Here is a 5779-nt window from a genome sequence, read left to right on the forward strand (position 1 = left end):
GCGTGGGCACCACCACGTGTTTATCGACCCAGTTGCAATCCTCTTTGACCTTGGGGAGGAGACCATCGGTGATCGAGCATATACATCTCGAGACTGACTCGCATCGATTCGGTACCGAGGAAGTATTTTCAACCTTGAAATCAGCATCGGTCGAGCACCCACCAGGAACAAACACTTCAGGGTGAGGTTTCGCCGTTGTTTCCTCGCCGGCCGGCCGTGATGAAGAGGCGGTTTCTTTTTGTGGAACTGTCATAGAAGTTTTTGCCATTTTTTCTGAATAGAGATGAAGAAGAGGAAGTTAAAAGGTTACGCTAATGTTTTGGAATGAAGACAAGCAAAGATTCTTGCAAACACCTCAAGAAATCCGGTACAAGTGTTAGAGAATGCAAAGATTTTTTAAAGAATAAGAGTAGAAGAGGTTTAAAAGTAAAGTTTGAATGGATGGAGGATGGAGAATATATATTATACAAATAATGGTTCAAAGTCTGTAGCAGCAGACCAGCGACTGACGGACATTTAATGCCATTAAGATGTGACTGACGAGATGTTTCGTCTATTTTTGTCGTTTCTGAAGCAAAATATCGAGATCGGGATCAGGGGCTTATATTGTTTCTCGTCGTTTACACTCCGAAAAATGAGGAGAGTATCTGTATACGGTAGAAACCGAGCTCGCCTATTGCATGACAGACCAGGGGTGAAATATAATGGGTTGAAGATCGATCCTGGATTCCATCGAACCTAGATACAAGGTTAGAACATAGGCCTTCAAAGATTATCGAGTCCGTGACCCCGGAACTGACTCCGACTCCGAATTAGCTCGAGAGAACATCATCGAACCAAAATAACGAAAGGCCGAAATATCCGTAACCGGCCGCGCATCACGGCAGGAATCAATGAAATCGCTTAGTTAGCAAATCATGAGATTTTTTACCTCATATAGAGTTGCACCTATAGTAGGACTCCCCTACTATATAAAGGGTGTCTGATTATCTGTAAAACATATGGTAACACGCATCCTAAAAGCATTATAATATTATTTTCTTTCTTCAAGCTACTGTTCTTCTGTATTTGACATTATTTGGATTATATTCAGTTCGAGTGAGGTCTATTTCTCAATGTTATAACTATTCAAATCACACGGTTTGAATTTACTTTATTATTGTTTGTTTTACTTATAGTTCAATCTATCGATTTGTGTCAAATTAATCCACGTATCCTTAAAATTACTTATAAGTTCAATTGTTATCCGATTTTGAGGGTAAACAAAATCTTCGTTTCTAATTTTCTTCTCATTTTTTTTCTTTTGCATATGCACTTGGGAAATGAGATTCGACACTACCCGAGCACGGCGTCATCACATCCTCTACTCTTATAGATGCATCGGATAACAAGAAAATAAGCGAAACGCTTGGGGATGCCCATGGCACCCTTATTCATTTTGTTATTTGTTTTCTTTGTCCTTTATGTTATCTGACTTTTGCGTGTCAATTTGCTTATTTGATTGAGTTAGTATCCATTTTGGAGTTGCATGTTAAAACCTATATTTAATTAAACATAATTTTTATCTCAGCCAAAGATCTAAAACTATTAAATCAAAAACTGATTCCTCTAGTAACGCCTAGCCTGACAAGTATATATATTTAAATTACTTACTGTCTTTTCTTTAAAGGTTTTAACTACAATGTAGTATGGAATTATCTTTGTTTCAAATAGCGTTGAGCACATTTGGCCTAAAACAGATCAACCTAAAAGTCTTTAGACTTTAATACTTATGGGAAAAGTTTTGAAATCTTTCTTTAATCTCAAACAGTTTTTCTATAAGTATGAATTGGTTTATAAGTGTTCACTACATTAACTTAACTATTCTTTCTTACGTTTTGGAAAGTTTTAACAAAGTTAATTTGCTTTGATTTCAGAACTTGGAATACGGTCTTCAACATAGTTATCTGAATTATCACAATCAGTTTTTCTCAAACGTTTAACCAATAAAGGCTTTTAATATTTATTATCTTAACTAGTGAATTAACCTAAGTTTGACCGATTAATTGTGATTAACGGATCATATAGGGTGCCTTCATAACCTTCCCTATAGGATTAACTAGAACCCTTACCCATTATCTTGAGGTTAAGCAGACTATAAAATACAAAGTTAACTTGAAGCATTATCTAGTAAATAGGTGTCATAATTCACCTTAGAAATAATTAGGTGGCGATTCTTTTTAATTAATTAAACCTTTGGAATAACCAATATGTTGTACTCTAATTTGACCCGTGTTAAAATGGGGTATAATAGCCATTACCCATCTTCTACCCCAAATTCGAAATGGAAAGCTAGGACTAGAACCTTACCTCTTTAGAAGACAACTAGCAAGTTTCCTTGTGAATTCTCCAAGACTTGAGTAAGGATTGATGAACAAATAGATTTAGGGATTCCTCCTCTCACTGTAACGACTCGACCGGTCGTTTTGAGGTCTAGCACGTCGTTCGGCAGTTTAAGGCCTTGAGTAACTTCATTTCATTTATTATGACTTGTACGTGTGGTCGGAATTAAATTTTCGGATGTTCGGAGTTGTTTCGGAAGGAAAATTCTCAATTCGGAAGCTTTAAGTTGGGAGAGTTGACTGAGGTATGAATTTTGAGCAAACGACTCCAGAATAGAATTTATTATGATTTTCATAGCTTCATATGGCGATTTCGGACTTGAAGTATGTCCGGATTTGAATTTGGAAGTCCGTAGGACAATTCGGCGTATTTTGGCGAAAAGTTAGAAAGTTAAAGTTTTGAAATATTCATAAATTTACCCGGAAGTTGACTTGGTTGATATCGAGCTCGTATTTTGATTCTGAAAATTAGAACAAGTCCATTATGTCATTTATAACTTGTGTGCAAAATTTGAAGTCATTCCGGATTGATTTGATACGCTTCGACGCAAATTATAGAATTTGGAAATTTCATAACTCATAATTTGATTCGAGGCGCTATTCGTAGTTTCGGCATTGTTTGATGTGATTTAAGGCCTCGACTAAGTTTGTATCATGTTTTGGGACTTGTTGGTATGACTTGACGGGGTCCCAAGGGGCTTGGGCGTATTTTGCATCATTTATTGAGAGACTAGTAAAGTTAAGAAATTTGGAGTTTGACCATGGTTAATATCTGGTTAAGACGACTTCTTTTTAGTATTTTGAGTGCGTGGACAGGTCTGTAGCTTATTTTATGATTGAAATTCATATATGGTTTGTGTCCGGGAGGTTCCGGATGGTTTTCGGGTTGGTTTCGGATCATTTAGAGAAGTTTGGGTTTGTTGGTTTCTGGTGAGGCAGTGTTCATTTGCAATTGCGAACACTGTTCATCGCAATTCTAAACAATGATCATCGCAATTGCGAACACTGTTCATTGGAGTTTACTGTTCATTCGCAAATGCGAACCTGGGCCAGAAGACTTAAGGATCGAAACTTGGTCATTTTTCCATTTTCGTTTTGGATTTTGGAGCTCGATTTTTGGGCGATTTTGAGTTCTTTATGACTTTGATTTGGGTAAGTGTTCTATATTCGAAAGTGATTATATTTCATGATTCCATAGTTATATTCATCATTTATTAGTGAATCAATTGGAAGAAAATGAGTTTTTTTAGCAAAATCTTTCAAAAACGAAAAATGAAGATTTGGAGGTCCATTCGTTATCGGAATTTGATAAAATTGTTATGGTTGAACTCGTATCAAAATGGGTTGTCAAATTTTATGGGTTTTGTCAAGTTCCGGGCACATGGGCCCGGGGGTTGACTTTATTGACTTTTTGAGCGGAGTTGGAAATTGTTAGAAATTAATTTATTACGAGTATTAGAGTATATTTTTATTGGTTTGCACATTGTTTGATTAGTTTTGGAGCGACGGGCATCGGTTTGAGGTGTTAGAGTGGCATTGTAGCCGGTTATGTAACTTCAAAGCGAGGTAAGTCTCTTGTCTAACCTTGTGAGGGAAAAACTACTCCTAAGTGATGTATTTGATATGTGCTACTTGATGCGGGGGCTACGTATGCACGAGGTGACGAGAATACGTACGTAGCTAGATTCATGCTATGTCCGGGTAGACTTAGGTTCCTGCAATGCTATAACTATACTATTTGAGTTGTTCCTTGCCTATTAAATTCCTTTATTTTACGTTACGGCTTGAGACTAGACTTGCGTAGAGTGATAGACATGCTATTGTTGAGATTGGATGTGCTACTTGATTTAGCCACAAAATAATTGTGCTACCCTTACGAATTTCTCCCGCGTTATGCATTTTCATCGAAAAGCTTCCTTACAGTTCATAACTCACACGTTTGTTCGTGAGTGGGATTACCCATTAAAGCTTCTTATTCTAATGGGATCGGGACGTTCGCCTCGGCAGTATAGTAGATACATCTATGATTCGTGTCGTTCGACCCTTGGATGTGTGCACATTATGATGGGATCAAGCCGTTCGCCTCGGCTGGATTATGTAAAACACTCTCATGGGAGAGGGTCATTCGTCTCGGTAGTATAATAGATGTATCTATGGTTCGTGTCGTTCGACCCTCAGTTGTGTACATATTATGGTGGTATCGGGCCGTACGCCTTTGCATTTTTATAAAATACTCTTATGGAATCGTGCTATCTGTAAATTTTCCTGATTTGGATTGTGATGACATATCTGGTGAGGTCCATTATATACACATACTCCGGTTGAGGAGGTAACTGCTAATTGAAATCTTGAGTTTATTGTTGAGAGGAGGGTTGTACCACTTATTCATACTTGTTTATTTCGTTTATTTATTCTGCCTCACATATGTTTACTTCATACTGTATTTTATTTATTGGACCAGTAGTAAGTATCGATGTTGACCCCTCGTCACTACTTCTTCGGGGTTAGGCTAGATACTTATTAGGTACGCGTTGATTTACGTATTCATACTGCACTTATTGTGCAGGTACATATATGCGTGAGCTGCATTCCATGTTGCGATCCACAGCTATTGCGGAGACTTTATCGTGAGCTACATTCCATGTTGCGATCAGCAACATACAAAGTCTCCATTAGAGTTATTTATATTCTCCTGTCTAACTTGTATTCCAGACAGATATTGTATTTTATTATATTTCCTAGTTGATGCTCATGCACTTATGACACCGGATTTTTGGGGCTTCTACTAGATGTTTGGTATGGTAGTCACGTAATTATTATCATTTTACCCTGTAAAATCTATTTTATACTATTTAATTAGTGGAAATTACGATTTCAAAAGTAATAAAAATGAGTAATTAAGTTGATCAATTAGCGTTGGCTTTCCTGACGGCGGCGTTAGGCACCTTTATGACCTACGGTGGATTTTGGGTCGTGACAACTTGGTATCAGATGCCTTTATTTCCTTCCTACTCAATCGTATGCGACGTGAAGCGCTTGTTATCAATTGGGCATCGAGGAATTATAATGATACTATAGATGTGGTGTAAGATGTTTCTCCCTAGGTATTTGATTGGGCTATTGTCGTCGTCTTGCGGACGGATGTTCTGTTGTTTCAGCTCAGTATCTGTATTTCCTATGGTTTTGGGGCTATGCACAGATTGTTATGATGTTCTTTAGTGGTTATAGCACAATGTTGGTGTAAATGGTAAGGTGCTTATTTATCTGCCGCGTCAATGAATGACTCAAAAGAAAATTTTCTTAGTGCATGGTTTAGAGGTTCGGCATTTAATTCCAGCAGCGGAAAGGCAATCGAACTATGGATGTTCAGGCTTTGGCTGATGGAGTAACGAGACTTG

The sequence above is a fragment of the Nicotiana tomentosiformis genome, chromosome 2 (genome assembly GCF_000390325.3).
Source record: "Nicotiana tomentosiformis chromosome 2, ASM39032v3, whole genome shotgun sequence".
NCBI lineage: Eukaryota > Viridiplantae > Streptophyta > Magnoliopsida > Solanales > Solanaceae > Nicotiana > Nicotiana tomentosiformis.